The sequence below is a fragment of the Mobula hypostoma genome, chromosome 27 (genome assembly GCF_963921235.1).
Source record: "Mobula hypostoma chromosome 27, sMobHyp1.1, whole genome shotgun sequence".
Taxonomy (NCBI): domain Eukaryota; kingdom Metazoa; phylum Chordata; class Chondrichthyes; order Myliobatiformes; family Myliobatidae; genus Mobula; species Mobula hypostoma.
In genome coordinates, this window is record NC_086123.1 from 23,543,868 (window position 1) to 23,561,384 (window position 17,517).

At 41.6% G+C, this 17,517-nt stretch overlaps 1 protein-coding gene and 1 long non-coding RNA gene across 2 annotated transcripts in view; one reads left to right on the forward strand and one right to left on the reverse strand.

Annotated features, from left to right (window-relative positions):
• Positions 1-17,517, forward strand: part of emid1 (EMI domain containing 1) — a 438,363-nt gene that overhangs the window by 37,907 nt on the left and 382,939 nt on the right. The window lies entirely within an intron of this gene.
• The window catches only part of LOC134338559 (uncharacterized), a 40,757-nt gene continuing 30,150 nt past the window's right edge, over positions 6,911-17,517 (reverse strand). Inside the window, exon 3 of the long non-coding RNA XR_010016258.1 lies at positions 6,911-16,962. This is a non-coding gene — a long non-coding RNA (uncharacterized LOC134338559). The remainder of the gene's footprint in view (positions 16,963-17,517) is intronic.

Below are 17,517 nucleotides of genomic sequence, written 5' to 3' on the forward strand. Positions count from 1 at the left end.
AAAACATGTAGAATTTAAGATGCAATGAGGAGAAAACAATTACCAATCAGGTAAATCTGTAACAATGAAGAGATACTCACACTAGAGCAAGAGCCGTGACAATTATAAAATGTCTGTAAGTGTGTAAGTCGTATTTTGGATTTTATGCTCTTTCTTCACAGAATGCGCGACATGGTAGCATAACGGTTAGGTCAATGCTTTACAGTACCAGCAACATGGGTTCAATTCCCACAGCTGCCCGTAAAGAGTTTGTACGTTCTCCCCGTGACCACATGGGTTTCCTGTGGGTGCTCTGCTTTCCTCCCGCAGTTGAAAGACATACCGGTTTTTAGGTTAATTGGACATTGTAAGTTGTCCCATGATTGGGCTAGCATTAAATTGGGAGATTGCTAGGCATCGTGGCTCGAAGGGCCGGAGGTCCTATTCCCCTGACCCAAACAAGTGTTTGCTTTTGACACGTGTCTTCTTGAGGGAGCAAAATCACAATTTAAAAAAAATAGAAATTATCACGTTCATGATCTCAATAGAATCTCACGATCTAAAGTGCAGTTTTAAAAATAAATAGCCTGCCATGCAAAACTGATTGTTGCAGATTACAGTTGCCTAACATTAGTGCAAGGTATAGCTCAGTCAGGAAGTTGGGAGAAGTTTTGGCGGATGGAATTTAGCCAGAAAGTTGGGCAGAGTTTGGGTGGATAGAATTTAGTCACAGTAAATACAAGATAAAGTCAAATAGAGGTAGGACAGCAAATGCTAGTGCTCAAAGGAATGTTGATGAACAGAGGAATTTTGTGGCTAAAGTCCATGGATGGTGAAGAAGTATTTGGCAAGGATCTGGCATAGAATGTGAGAGTTGGGACCTTATGTTGCAACTTTACAGAACTCTGGTTAGGCCGCACTTCGTGCATTGAGTATCGTGTGTCATCATGTTGTGATTGCTCTGGAGAGGGTGCAGAGGAGATTCACCAGGAATGTTGCTTAGATTGGAGATCTTTACTTATGGAGAGACACTAGATAGGGTGGAATTGTTTTCCTGAAGCAAAGGAGGCTGGGAGGTGACCTGATAGAAATATATAAGATTAAAAGGAGCATAGATAGGGTAGATAATCAAAATCTTTTTCTCCTGGTTGGGTGTCAGGGTAGAGATATATTCCTACCAAAGGAGGTATAAGGTGTTCCTTCTCTCCCCTAGCCTGCAGGTCACCCTTTGGCAAAGTGTAGCGCCTGTTTACTCCCTGATCAGGCTCACGTGAAGACATGGGAGCAGGTGGTAGGTGGTCGTATGAGCAGCTGGTGCATATCACAAGTCCTGGTTATGCGACCACTGACACCAGGCAGACAATCTAAAGAGTATTGATAATGGTTGGGGTCAGCTATCTTGTAAAGACACTGGCCAGAAGAAGGCAATGTATAATTTTCCAAGAACAATCATGGTCATGGACCATGGTCACCCACATCATATGACACGGCACATAATAATGATGTCATATGACATGGCACATAATGGTGATGATTTCATCTGGTGGGGATATCAAAAAGAAGAGGACTCAGATTGAAGCTGAACACAAATACTTGTATTTGTGACTACTTGTTTCACATAGGAATTTGGAGAAACAAGAAATTAGCTTTTATTGAATATAATGTGTTTAATTGCATTACGCTGCAGGCACTTTGCAATAGTTCAGCCAAGTTAAAAATATTTTGTTGATGATTTTCATTCGTGCTCAGTGTCTGAAGTTTCTCACTTAAGTGTTCGATAATAATCAGCCAGCACTGATGGATTCCAGTTGCCCTGATACCGTTTCTCTATGACCGTAATGTCCTGGTGATACCTTTCTCCATGCTTGTCACTGACAGCGCCAAGGTTTGCAGGGAGGAAGTCTAAATGGGAATACAGAAAATGAATCTTTAGCGACATGTTGCACTTCAGGGTTTTGTATGCTTGAAGCATGTTGTCAACCAGCTGCACGTAGCTTGGTGCTCTGCAGTTCCCAAGAACACTTTCAGCAACATTCTTGAATGCCTTAAATGTGAGTTTCTCTGGTCCCACTAGAAGTTCTTCGAATTGCCTGTCATTGATAACCTGTTTGACTTGTGGACCAACAAAAATGCCTTCCTTAATCTTGGCATCAGTTATTCTGACTTGAATTATGAATTGAAACAACAAATATAGGCAATTTCAGAGAAATGTTGTGAGATAGGGAAATGTCATGGTGATTTTCATGATCAGCAGCCCAAAATCCATCAGATGCACCCAAAAGTAGTCAGAAACATAATCTTTGTTGTCCAGTGTTATGCTTGTAGATTTTTAGATTAGTTTTAAATATTGCTTGAATACATTAGAAATCTAGCACTATAGCTCTGGTAGTCCAAGGGGATTTGCCTTTACCTAATAAAATAACTACATCACTTCATTACTCCCATTTTGTGCAGAGGAACTAATTAACATTCTCGCTACCAGGAAAGGCTTCAAATCATCTTCCTCCTGGTCTGCCGGATCCTTTTCTTGGTTTACTTGTGTCTGTTGTTGGGGCCCTATCATGAAAGTTCTGCTGTTTGCACTTGATGTCTTGATAAGTCTGGAAAGTACTGAGTAATCAACTATTAGAGGTCAGAATGCAACATTGTTGAAAGGGCATTTCTTCCTGCTGCCCCGGGGTCCAATTATTGTTTAATGTTTTATAAAGTTCTGTTTCAGGCGTATTATGTCTCGGTAGCAACTCCAGAGGAGCCTGCACTTTGCATCTTGTTTCTTGGCCAACTTTGATCCTGTTACATTGATCATTATCAGTACAAAATTAAACAATTGGCTTTATCTCTGAAGTTCATCTCCTGGTCTCCAGAATGTGATTCAGAAATTCTCCTGCCATTCAAACTCAATCCTCTCACTGTGTCTTGTCTTGTCCTGCTTCCTCTTTGAATCTTTTTGTCTAATTCTACGAAATTCGTCTCTTGTCATTAAAGCCATCAGCTTGTTGCTCTTAGCAACACACACAAAGTGCTGGAGGGACTCAGCAGGCCAGGCAGCATCTATGGAAAAAAAGTACAGACTCCTGCCAAAGGGTCTCAGCCCAAAACCAGCTGTCCCACACCCTTCCCATGGCACTCCATGCTCGCTATTTCAAACATCCTTTTCCCCGCCAGATTTGGAAACTCGCTCTCCGCTCCATGTTGACAAATATAGACTCTGCAAACATCTTCAGCATCTGAGGTGTAAGACTTTTGCACAGTACTGTATGTTTCAAATGCATTCACTCAATCAACCTGGACATCTCTAAGGGGTTTGGCATCTTGATTCTTTTCTCTATATCTTTAGTTATTTCAGAGATTCCTGGACCTTTTCTTGCTCCAGCTCTGATTTTATCTCATACTGATGAATTTCTCCATTATTCGTCCAACCATTTACTCTTGCTGATAACCCCTCTGAAGATTTTTTTAAGATCCTTCACACTGTGCGGTCTTAGAGTACTTGACCTTCTCTCTTTCTGCAGCAGTCACCTGATGCATTGTGATGCCCCTTCATGCTGCAAGGAAAGATTGTTTCAGCCACATTTTCCCCAAGGAGACATTTTTTATTGTATTTTGAAAATTCATTTGACAGTAGTAAACTTGAAGAATAAATTCTCTTCGTTAGCATTTTCAGTGCCTTTACGTAAAAATGTCAGAAACTAAATCTAGTAAAACAAAAGCTGGAATGCTCAGTGAGTCAGTCAGCATCCACGAGAAGGATTCAGTGCTGTCTCTGCTGAGTTTGCATGCTCTCAAAGCTCAAAAGTTCAAAGTAAATTCATTATCCAAGTACAAATGTGTCAGCATGCACAACCCAGAGATTAATTTTCTTGCAGGCATATTCAATAAATCCATTGAGTAATGACCATAGCAGAATTAATGAAAGACCGCACCAACGCAGGCATTCAACCAGTGCGAAAATGTTAACAAATTATGCAAATACAATAAAAGAAAGAAAGAATAATAATAAATAAATAAGCAATAAATATCAAGAACATGAGATGAAGAGTCCTTGAATGTGAGTCCATAGGTTGTGGAACATTTCAATGATGGGGCAAGTGTTGCTGAGTAAAGTTATCCCCTTTGGTTCAAGGGATTGATGGTTGAGCGTTAGTAACAGTTCCTGAAGCTGGTGGTGAGAGTCCTGAGGCTCCTGTACCTTCTTGTTGATAGCAGTAGTGAGAAGAGAGCATGTTCTGGATGGTGGGGGTCCCTGATGATGGATGCTGCTTTCCTGCGACAACGCTCAGTGTAGATGAGAACGGTGGGGAGGGCTTTACCTGTGATGGACTGGGCCTTATCCACTACTTTTTGTAGGGTTTTCCTTTCAAGGGCATTAGTGTTTCCATACCAGGCTGTGATGCAGACAGTCAATAAAACTCTCCACAATACATCTATAGAAGTTTGTCATAGTCTTAGATATCATGCTGAATCTTCGCAATCTCCTCAGGAAGTCGAGGCGCTGCCGTGTTTTCTTTGTAATTGCACTTCTGTGACCGTGTGCTTTTCTTCGAAGTGTATCAGTTTCCACCCACCTTTCAAAGGGTTAATATGTCAAGTAGTGGGTCAAAGAGCCCGTTTCTGTTCTCTCTGATTCCATTGAATGTTTCCAGTATTTACGATTTTTATTTCAGTTTCTGACTAAAACTAAGCTTTGTGAGATTCCTATCAAATATGCGCAGAAGCCAATCAGGAAAAAGAGCAAATGTGCGGATGCTGGAAACCCAAAGCAACGCCCACAAAATGCTGGAGGAACTCAGCAGGCCAGGCAACATCTATGGAAAAGAGTACAGTTGGCGTTTTGGGCCGAGACCTTTCGACAGGACTGGAGAAAAAATGACGGGGAGTCAGGGTTAGAAGGTGGGGGGAGGGGAGGAAGAAACACAAAGTGATTGGGGGCAGGAAAGGGGTGAAGTGACCAGCTGGGAAGTTGATTGGCGAAAGAAAGTCAGGGCTGGAGAAGGGGGAGTCTGATGGGAGAGGACAGAAGGCCATGGAGGAAAGGAAAAGGAGGAGGAGCACTAGAGGGAGGTGATGGGCAGGTCAGAAGGTGAGAGAGGGAAATGGGAATGGGGAATCATGAAGAGGGGGGCGACATTACTGGAAGTTTGAGAGATTGACATTCATGTCATCAGGTTGGAAGCTACCCAGATGGAATAAAAGGTGTTGCTCCTCCAACCTGAGTGTGGCCTCATCACGACAGTCGGACTGACATGTCGGAATGAGAACTGGAAGTGGGGTTAAAATGAGTGACCACTGGGAGATCTCACTCTTTCTGATAGATGGAGAGTGGGAGCTCAGCGAAGCAGTCCCCCAATCTCCGTCGGGTCTCACCGATATGCACCGGATGCAGTAGATGACTCCAACAGACTCACAGGTGAAGTGTCGCCTCACCTGGAAGGACTCTTTAGGGCTCTGAATGGTAGTGAGGGAGGAGGTGTAGGGGCAGGTGTGGCACTTGTTCCACTCAGTAGCCACTTTATTTGGTACATGTACACCTCTCGATGATGCAACTATGTGATCAGCTGATCAATGTGTGCAGACATGGTCCAAAGGTTCAGTTGTTGTTCAATCCAAGCATCAGAATGGGGAAGACATGTGATCTAAATGACTTTGACCATGGAATGTTTGCTGGTGCCAGATGGGGTGGTTTGAGTATCTCGGAAACCGCTGATCTCCTGGGATTTTCACGCACAACAGTCTCTAGAGTTTACAGGGAATGGTGCGAAAGGCAAAAAAAAAAAAAATCATCTGGTGAGCCTTGTTTAGAGAGGTCAGAGGAAAATGGCCAGACTGGTTCAAGCTGTGAGAGAGGAGACAGTAACTCAAATAACCATGCGTTACAACAGTGGTGTGCAGAAGTGAATCTATGAACACAGAACATGTTTGAGCCTTGAAGTGGATGGGCTATAGCAGCAGAAGATCATGAACGTACACTTTGTGGCGACTTTACTAGTTAAGGGAGGTACCTAATAAAGTGGCCACTGAATGTTTATTCTCTTATCCTTGCTGTCCTTTGTCTTCACCTCCCCTTGACCGACATCATCAGTCTTCTGACATCTCTGATATCTTTCTCCCTCTCTTGCAGTGGCCCACTGTCTTGTTTCTCTACTAATTATCTTTCGTATTCTTTCTGACATGGAAGCAGTGTTGTTTTTGTATTGCTCATTTTTCCTGTTTTTCTCCTGTGTTGATTCAGGAAGCATTGGGCTTGGCAGCGAATATAAATATTTACATTCAGGAACAAAATGTTCTTGAGAAAGGGAAATATAAAACATTCTGGTTTCTACTCCCGTTCCAAAGATGTGCTGGTACATTAATTCATCATCATAAGACCATAAGACTATAAGACATAGGAGCAGAATTAAACCATTTGGCCCATTGAGTCTGTTCCGCCATTCAATCATGTCTGATCCTTTTTGTTCCCTCCTGAGCCCCGCTCCCCAACTTACTCCCCGTAACCTTTGATGCCATGTCCGATCAAGAACCTGTCAAGCTCTGCCTTAAATACACCCACGGCCTGGCCTCCACAGCTGCCTGCGGTAATAAATTCCACAAATTCGCTACTCTTTGGCTAAAGAATGTGATCATGGTCTTATTATCCGTGACCATGATTGTTCTTGGCAAATTTTTCTACAGAAGTGGTTTGCCATTGCCTTCTTCTGGGCAGTGCCTTTACAAGATGGGTGACCCCAGCCTTTATCAATACCCTTCAGAGACTGTCTACCTGGCACCAGGACTTGTGATATGCACCAGCTGCTTGTACGACCATCCACCACCTGCTCCAATGGCTTCACATGGCCCTGATCGGGTGGGGGGGGGGGGCTAAACCTTGTTTAGGGTGACCTGCAGGCTATTGGAGGGAAGGAGCACCTTACACCTCCTTTGGTAGAGATGTATCTCTACCCAACCACCCATGTACATTAATTGGCTAATGTAAATAGCTCTGAAATAAAAAAGTGACAAAGGAATCAAAAAGGAAATTAGTCAGTCTGTAAGTAAGAAAAAGTCGCAGTGCGTACAGAGAACTAAGGAGAGAGGGGTTGATGTGGGAATATTTATAGACAAATGGATGTGAATAGTAAGTCTATGGACACAAAAGTTGGCGATGTGAATATTGAGGAAGATTGTTAAATGCTGCAGCAGGATAGGGACCAGATTAAAAGTCAGATGGAGCATTGGCAGATGGAATTTAATCATGATAAGTGTGAGATAATGTATTCTGTGAGATAATGTATTCTGTGAAGTTAAATTGGAGTGTGATGTTTATGGTAAAAGGAAATTTGTTCAATGGATGGACGTTGGGAGTTCAAGTCTATAATTCCCCATACATAGCAATGTGGGTAGATAGGATGTTAAAGCACGTAGAAGGCATGCTTACCTTCAGAAGTCAGGGCATAGATTTACGGGGTTCTAAACCTAGGTCCGCTGGACACCTTGTTCAATGGTATTGGTCCATGGCATAAAAAAATGTTGGGAATCCCTGGCATAGATGATCAATGTTGGGATGTTATGTTGCAACTTTACAAAACAGTGGTGAGGCCACAGTTGTGTGTATGTCTGGTCAGCAGACTATTGGAAGGATGTGCTTACATTGGAGAGCATACAGACAAGATATTGCTCAATTGGAAGACTTTAGTTATAGGGAAAGATTGGTTACATTGGGCTTGTTTTTTCTGGAGCGAAGAAAGCTGAACGGTGTCCTGATAGAGATAGAGAAAATTATAAGAGGCATAGAGAGGGTAGATAGAATATTTTTCTGCTGGTAGAAATATAAAAAAGGCACAAGTTTATGATGAGAGGAAGAAGTTTTGGAGGGAATTTGAGGGGAAGAGTTTTTTACACTGAGAGTGGTTGATATCCGGCAATTGCAGTTGGTTAAGATGGGGAAATCAGGCTCTCTATACTCTACTGCCTGTTATGCCACTGGTGTTTAGGACAGCAATGAGGTCCTCGATCTCTGGCATTGCTCAGGGCTTCCTTCATCATGCCTGTAGCTTCCTCTCGGTTTTCAAACTGTCAGTCATGCAGGTCCTGGGTAGAGACTCAGGAATACCATCACGCACAGACATAGAAGGATTCTTCATTGCTGTTTCCATAACAGTTTTGTTTTACCAGTCTGGGCTGTTAGCCCTGAGATGAACCCCCAAACCTGGAGGAGCGGTGGTCTGTCCTCTACCCTTTGACCTGCTTGGCATGGGTGGCCCAACCAAGAGCCAAAGCGTAAAGCCCTGACTCCAGCCAACATAGCTGTCTGGGTCACTGAGGCATCACAAATCTCCAAGCCCTACGACAAGGATGGTGTCCTCCTGGAGGGAATCAGTCCTAATCAGTTTGTTTAAGCACTATTTATACATACATTTGAGTAGGCATGAAACGATACAGACCTAATGCTGGCAAGTGGGACTAATGTCAATGGCGTGGATTTGGTGAGACAAAACTGTCTTAGTGCTGTACAGTACTAAACTCTCTGACTCCATTAGCCTGTCACATTTCAGTCCTTAGTAAATGTAAATATAATCACACTTGCTGCTAGAATTTCCTCCAGATCTGCTCATCTGCTCTTGCACTCAACATCAGTAAGACCAAAAAACTACGTGTGGACTTCAGAAAGGGTAAGCCAACGGGACATGCGCCCTCATAGAGGGATCAGAAGTTGAAAGAGTGAACAATGCCAAGTTCTTGGATGTCAGTATCTGAGAACCTAACCTGGACCCAACATATCGATGCAGCTGCAAAGAAGGCACGACAGTGGCTATATTTCATTAGGAGTTTGAGAAGATTTGGTATGTCACCTAAAACACTCGCAAATTTCTACAATTGTATGGTGGAGAGCATTTTAACTGTTTGATATGGTGGGGGGGGGGAGGAATAGGCTACTGCACAGGATCAAAGTAAGCTGTGGTGAGTTGCAAACTTAGACAGCTCCATCATGGGCACTAGCCTCCATAGTATCCAGGACATCTTCATTGAGCGATGCCTCAAAAGGGCGGTATCCGTCATTAAGGACCCCCATCACCCAGGAAGGAGGTACAGAAGCGTGAAGGCACACACTCAATGATGCAGAAGCAGACTCCTCTCCTCTTTCAATGAATTTCTGAATGGACATTGAACCCATAAACACTACCTCACTATTTTTTTATTTCCATTTTTACGTGACTTATTTAACTTAACTATTTAATATACACATATTTACTGTAATTCACAGTTTTTTCCTATTATATATTGCATTGAACTGCTGTTGCAAAGTCAACAAATTTCACATATGCCGGTGATATTAAACCTGATTCTGATTCTGTCTTCTGCACTGATGGTGAAGAGGAATGTTCTGCTAACCACTAAGTAGACCTGCGTAACCTGCCTTTAGGCTTCGTAGTAGATAGCGATAAAGTATGTTTCCTGTAATTAGGGGCTATCTTGCACTGTTATTTGAACTGCTAAAAAGTAAAAATGTCACAATAAAGCAGGGAATTACTAAAACACCTCTTCAAAATTGTATACTATTTAGCAAATCTTGAACAGCTGTGATATTCCATTGCAAATTTAATGGCAAAGAAACCCAAATATCTAGTCCAGATATCTTGGCCTTTTAAGACATTTGGAAACACTGCCTCATTGTCTGCAGCCATCAGTCTTGTACCATCTGTGCTACAGCGCCGATTGCAATCCCTATCTGTTTCCAACTTGGATAATTACAGGCACTGTAAAATTATTGGTGTTATCCATAACCATGCTGGCAAAAAGTCTGCGCACACATTGAAACCATTTGATTACTTGAATCCTTCTCCCAAGTTAACTGACTATAATCATCAGATCAAAATAAATTGAAGACAGAACCAGATTTTTAAAGTGCAAACATCTTCTGACCCTTTGCTTGTTAAGCAGCTCCAAAAATATTAAAGGATCTTTTATTCATTTCCCAAAGCCTTCACTCATTTACACTTAAAAGGTAATGTGTTTTAATTTAACGTTGCATTAATCCTCAAAGTGTAGTGCATCCATATTGTGTGATAAAGATTTTTTCGCCATATTTTGTTTTACTTATAATATCCCAGCAATCTAATGTAACTGAATTGGAAGCCATTATAAGACTCTGGTGTCAAGTGCATGTCGAGCTGGGCTTCCCAACTTTTTTTATACCATGGACCCCTACCACTAACCAAGGGTCTGTGGACCCTGAGTTGGGAACCCCAGATACAGAGGGTCTAATCTTCAATCATCAGCAGAAAACGCTGTTCAGCTAGAAACTGTTGTTTTTGTTCCTGACTATCAATCTTCGTGATTCAGCTTGTAAAGCCCACGTCAGTCTCTTGTCCCACGTGAAGCAACCCTTTGCTTATCTTGGCTCTGGGTGAATATTTTTCTTGGACAATCCCTCACTGACTTTATAATGGAAACCTTATTTGGGGCACAACAGTTTTGAATGGTGATCTGAGAAGAGAAGCCAGAAGATAGCAGGAAGAGGGGTCATACTCAGAACAGGCCCAAGGATTCGATTTTGGACTTCTTTTTCATTTCTGTCAACGTACACCACCTCTCTTCCTCCTTGACCACAACACGCTAATTTTCACATCCTTGTTTTAACCTGTTGCTGAGAACTATCCTGTCAGTCTTTTACAATGACTTTTGCTGCCTGTTGATATTTTGTTCCTGGTGACTTACCAGAGCCATATGGGAGAGGCTGAGGAGTTAAACCTCCCTAGGCCACAAAATGCCAAAGTCAAGTAGGTAAGTCTCCCCATCCATCCAGTTCCCACTGCATTATGAGTCCCCAAGGTTCAAAATCAGCAATATCTTTCCAGTTTCCACACTTCATTACTGCACTGATGATCCAAATTCAGTGGTCAGTGGTCAAGAAATATTGTTCATGGTTAGCCTTTCAAAACACAAACCCGAAGCAAAGATTTAGGATTCAGGCCATGGAGTTTCTCTGCTCTGACTTAACATTGAAATTGGTACCATTTTTGACATCTGCAGCCAAAGAGTTGTTCTTTTGGCAACCAATGTAGAATTCCCAAAGTCAGCAAAGAATGAAATAAAAAGCATGCATTTTAATATACATTTCATTAATTTTATGGATAAGTGCTGATGAAACTCTTTGACCCATGATTCTAAGTTGTTTCTTTATTCATGGATGCTATTTGAAAGGTTATTTCAGCAATTTTCTTTTCATTGGAGATTTCAGCCTTTGTAATTTTAATTATTTTTCATATCAGACATCTAAATAGGTTTTTATGAATTTAGAGTTTTAGAAACTGCACATTTTATTCTGTGAGACTGAGTCTTGCACTAATTAAATTCTTTTTTTACGGACATTTTTATCAGTAACTTTAACTATTTGAGAAACAAATCAAGTACTGTAAATTGAAAAGAAGTTTTTTTTTTGCCATTTCTATACAGTATCAATCATGCATCAGAAGTTTGTGTTCATGTCAAGTCACTAATCCAGCGTTTGTTGCATTTGTGACAGCATACCCTGCAGTGATGTTGGGTACCTCTAACTCTACATATTGGATATGGTGCCTGCATCCACAGATCCCAGATGTGGCTATTCATTTTATTAATTGCATTAACAGTCAGATGTGGTATCCTTCCAGCTGTAAGCCCCTAGACAAAAAAAGCCTTACTAAATAGCTTACCATCAATGAATCTACCATCATGGAAACAATGTTCTTGCATCCTGTCTTATAAGAAAGTTGATATCTTATTTCCTTATTAATTAACTCTGAAAACCTTTGGGGTAGAAATTCATCCAGCTGTATGTGCAAAGCATACTGTGTGTGTATGAACTCTGGTATGGACAATGGAGGATGGCTCACTATTTATTCAAATTTCTCAATGCCACCAGTACAACCTTGAGGTCACGATCAAGGCAAAAATTGAAAGGACAGCCTTCCTAGGTCTCTGATGGTAATCACAGCTAATAGAGAGGAGTGAAAAAAAAGAGAATAAAATTGAACTATATCCATAATCCCAAATATCTGTCTTTCCATGTGTACAGCTGCCAGAAACAATTATGAGAACTGCTAATTTTATCTTTAAGTAACTTGTGCAGCTTTGTCCAACTGCAGGTGGACGCACAATTATCACAGAGAAAATGATTTTTCACCTTTAAGATTTTGTTAGTTGAACTCGCTGTTTGTTTCATTATCAAGAAAGCAATTTTAAATCTTTAGGAATGATCTCATCTATAAGCAATGCCAGGATCTATTCCATTAACATTTTAAATTAATAGTTAAAAATTAATTGCAGTCAATTTTAAATATTAACATTTTTCTTGACAGTCGCTTGATGAAGTTAATCTTGGAAAATAGCACAATATTCAGCATGAACGTAACATTGGATGGTAATTGATCCAAGTCATGGTAGTGTAGTGGTTAACTCGTTACCAACGACCAGGGTTCAATTCCCGTCTCTGCCTGTAAGGAGTTTGTACATTTTCGAAATGACTGCATGGGTTTCCTCCCACAGTCCAATGGCATGCTGGTTGTTAGGTTGATTGGTCAGAGTAAATTGTCCAATTAGGCTAGAGTTAAATCAAGGGTTGCTGGGCAGAGTGCCTCGGAGTGTATATAGAAATCTCTGATAACATCTGAACTGGTGTTGGTTTACTTCAGATGTCATGGTAAGTTGGAAGCTAGTAGATATTTAAATTGCCTGGTTGGCCGAACACATTAAAAATAAAGAAAGTTGAAGAGCATTTACCGAACGCTGAGCCATGTTTACCTGAAGAACTATTTGCTTGGAAGATCGCCACATGCAGCTTATTACATAAATCAATGAACAGAAATGGTATTTGGAGGAGAAATTATTAATGTGAGAGTAAGCCGTACTGCTCCCTCAAAGTTGTGCGAGTGTGTGGCCACACGGCAATGGAAATGCTCCCGCGCACATAGCCTTTGTTGCCACGCAGCTGGAATTATCTTAACATTTAAACACTCAAAGAGCTACGCTGTTTACAGGCCATGTAAACTTTCCTGCTCAGAGCAATGATTGGTCTGTGCAGCTATAGAAAAAAAATTAGAGGGAACGATGTCAAAAGGAATCAACCGATGTTCTATCAAGGAAAATTAACTTCTATGAAACTAAGGACCGGATACCTCTATAAGGTACCCTATCCAAACACAGCTCAGGCATGTTCACAGGTGGGGTGAAAGTTTACCAGAGATGAAAAAGTTGATATCAATTCTTTCACTCAAATACACTCAAAAACTGCTATAGTTGTACCGTGGAGAGCATTCTGACAGGCTGCATCACTGTCTGGTATGGAGGGATACTGCACAGGACCGAAAGAAGCTGCAGAAGGTTGTAAATCCAGTCAACTCCATCTTGGGCACTAGCCTACAAAGTACCCAGGACATCTTTAGGGAGCGGTGTCTCAGAAAGGCAGCGTTCATTATTAAGGACCTCCAGCACCCAGGGCATGCCCTTTTCTCACTGTTACCATCAGACAGAAAGTACAGAAGCCAGAAGGCACACACTCAGTGATTCAGGAACAGCTTCTTCCCCTCTGCCATCCGATTCCTAAATGGACATTGAAGCTTTGGACACTACCTCAGTTTTATTTTAAATATACAGTATTTCTGTTTTTGTATGTTTTTAATCTATTCAATATACATAATTGATTTACTTGTTTATTTGTTATTATTATGTTTTATTTTATTTTAATTATTATTGTGCTTTACTATTTATTGTGTTGGGCACGTGCTCGCAGTTAAGGCGTTCGTCTAGAGATCTGAAGGTTGCTAGTTCGAGCCTCAGCTGTGGCAGCATGTTTGTGTCCTCGAGCAAGGCATTCATCCACACATTGCTCTGGTGTCTGTGTGAGGAGTGGTGCCTCACACAGACTTCCAATCTGCGCCTTGTAAGGCATGAAAATGCCTGACGCGGGCCCCTCTCTCATGTTCTGAGTCGACGTTCCCTCCCTCCCCTCCCTCCCCTTATTTATTATTATTATGTTTTTCTCTCTGCTGGATTATATATTGCACTAAACTGCTGCTGCTAAGTTAACAAGTTTCATGTCATATGCTGGTGATAATAATCCTGATTCTGATTGAACATGACCTTAGACAACCTTTTAATGACACATTGATTAAGGAGTTTTGCATAGCACTAATTTAATAAGCAATTCTAATGTGCTTCGGTTGTTGAAAGGCATATAAATGACATCAAAGCAATATTTGCTGGACTCATTTTCCTCCTGATTCTTTAATATTTAATTTCTATGGTACATGATATTAACTACGAATTTGGTAACTAGCCAGCAGTATGCCGTATAATCTGGGAACAAGGAATTAGAAATTTGCAGCATAGACACCCGGGGCTTTAAAGAAAACTGGACAACTTCCAAATATTGTCTTTGGTTGTCTGCCAATTTCAGCGAGCTCAATTTTACTCCAACACATTTCAGTTTATATTTTTTACTTTATTTGTCAAGGTGCAAAACCAGCACGTCTGCAGTGAAGATTATTCATTTATTAATATCTAATTTATTCTTGTTGCTTAAAGCTGTGTCCTTTAATTGTACTCTCCTTAAGAATGCTCTTTTATGGTGACTGACATGCTAAGTTCATAAGCATATAATTTGTTAGGGCATGTTTTGATGGGGAAGTCCGAAGTGGAGATTGCAACAGAGCAACTTCAAAGAGCATGCTCTTTGACTGTCAGTACATAACTGATTTCTTGCCGTTAGGAGTTGTTAAGCCAACAGTCATCACTGTCTTGAAGAAACTATACTTGTGTTGAATTTTTGCAGCATATTTGCAAAGGTTTATTGCTAAATGATGATCAAGAATTGAGTACAAAATCATTAATATCAACTTTGATTCTCTCTTCTCTTCGTACCTGTTATGCTGTTGGTGTTTGGGACGGCAATGAAGGTCTTCTATCTCTGATGTTGCTCATCATGTCAGTAACTTCCCCTCGGTTTTCACCACCGTCGGTCATGTGAGTCCTGGGTGGAGACTCAGGAGTACCATCCCAGTCGGAAGTTGAAGGATTCTTTACTGCTGTTTTTGTAACAATTTTGCTTTACCAGTCAGGCTTGTTAGCCCCGAACTGAACGCCCAAACCTGGAGAACTGGTTGACCACTCTTACTCTGCCCTCTACCCTTTGACCTATTTGGGTGACCCTACCAAGAGGCAAAGCATAAAGCCTTGACTCCAGCCAGCATAGCTTCCTGGGTCATTGAGACATGCAAGCCTTCAAATCCTATGACAAGGTTGTGGTCTTCTTGGAGGAAACAACTTTCATGACTGCTCCTAAATATTAGCAAGTAGTAAATTAAGGATTTCTGTTCTATTTTTCTAATTGAAGCTGTTGAAGTTTACTTAGAGATTCAAAGCAATCCTTGCCAGAGGGGAAAAAATGGCTTAAAATACAAAGAAAGGATTCAGAGTACACAGTGAAGGTGACCTGATTTTTAAGAATGTTTTAATATAAATTAAAATTTCTGATAATTGTTAGTTTTACAGTCAAAAGAATGTGATACTATACACTGGATGAGTTCCTCTGTTGATAACTATTAGGAACTAATACACAGTTTTATAGGACTGTAGTAGTCTTTGAATTTATTCTGTATTTCATTTAAATATGTAATTTATTATTCAGTTAACCAGTAGTTTGCCTGTTTTCATACCTTTTTTAACAATTTCCATGAAACTTTGGCTAATGGGGGCAGCCACTTTAAGAGATGGTTGGCACACGGGGATTATGGGTTGTCAGGCGGGAGGTATGCCACACCTACAGTGGTGTGACCCTTTCTCCGCCAATGGGCGGTCAACGATTCAAACACTGCAGACGCTAGAGACCTGAAATAAAATGCAGATTGCTGCGGCCCTGTAGATAGTCAGGCAGCACGGGGGGTGGGTGGGGGGGGTGCTGGCTAGATCATAATAACCGTGGACTGGCTAACAGCAGTCCCTGCTTCAGTAACTCCACACTTCTGTTTTGACTAGCTGTATTTTGTGTGGATAGATACCCGAGCCAGTACATTTCCTTGTATATTTTTGTAGGGATCTGCGGCTGGATAACTGACAGCTCTGGGAAGAGTATTGGGTTTCCCACTCTCAAGGCATTCCGTGTGCAGGAGGTGCCCCGGAATGAGAGTAATTCCCCTGGCGACAATGACATAAAATCAGAAATGACTTGGCCAGACTTTTTGCATCGTGTTGGCATCATATGGCTTTTACTGCGCATCTATCAGGTTGGCGTGGCGGTGACCTGTTTGGTGTGTGGGTGTATTGTATTCAGCTTCAGCAGATGTGGTTCTGAAGGATCACCTGACAAATGTTAGCTTGCCTTTCTCAGCTTACCTGCATAAAGTTTTACAAATGCTCTCTGCAATCTGTGCTCTCCTCCCCACCCCACAATGTTCAGAAAAGTAATGGAAGAACAAACAAGTCTGGTTCAATTCAGTTGCTGTCTGTAAGGAATTTGTACATTCTCTCCATGACCACCTGTGTTTTCCTTTTGGATGCTCTGGTTTCCCCCCCAGCTTCCAAAGACGTTTCGTTTAGTAGGTCAACACGAGGAAATCTGCAGATGCTGGAATTTCAAGCAACACACATCAAAGTTGCTGGTGAACGCAGCAGGCCAGGCAGCATCTCTAGGAAGAGGTACAGTCGACGTTTCGGGCCGAGTCCCGACGAAGGGTCTCGGCTCGAAACGTCGACTGTACCTCTTCCTAGAGATGCTGCTTGGCCTGCTGCGTTCACCAGCACTTTTATGTGCGTCGTTTAGTAGGTCAATTGGTCACATGTGTGTAATTGGACATTGCAGGCTCATTGGGCCGAAAGGCCTTGTTACCATGCTGTATTTCTGAAACGTTGCCAGCCGGTGGCGTAGTAGCGTCTGCGCCGGACTTTGAGGGGAGCGGTCGCGGGTTCGAATCCGGCCGGCTCCTTGCCCGCTCTCCATCCGTGTTGGGTTGAGGTTCAAGTTGGCAACTCGGCCTTGTAAAGAAAAAACAAGACGTAAGTGCTAAAGCAACGGCAAGGTTGCTGCCCGATGCACCACCAGGCACGGAGAAGAACAACAACAACAATCTCTAAAACAGGGGTTCCCAACCTTTTTTATGCCATGGACCCCTACCATTAATCGAGAGGTCCATGAACCCAGATTGAGAACCCCTGGTCTAAAACAAAGTCAGCTACAGGTTCTTCCTTACTGGAATAGGACCAGTCTTATTTGTGTTGCCATTTTCCTAGGAATGTAAATGTTTGCATAACTGTTTTCAGAATCATTTGATCAAAGTCTGAGTTTACTTGTCCTTGATTGTCCATGAAAGAAAAGGGAATCACTTCTCATTGTATATGGGTAAGAAGAATTCAATGGAAGGATACCTCCTATTACAGGTTTTCAACTGTGTTGTTGTACTCGTGGTGCCTTATACTGGAATTGTTAAGAAAATTGATCTTGTGGGGCAGGCATTAATTATCTTTAAAAATGAAACATCTGCACATTTCGAATGGAGCAGATATTTTTATAAGTAAGATGAAAATGTAAAA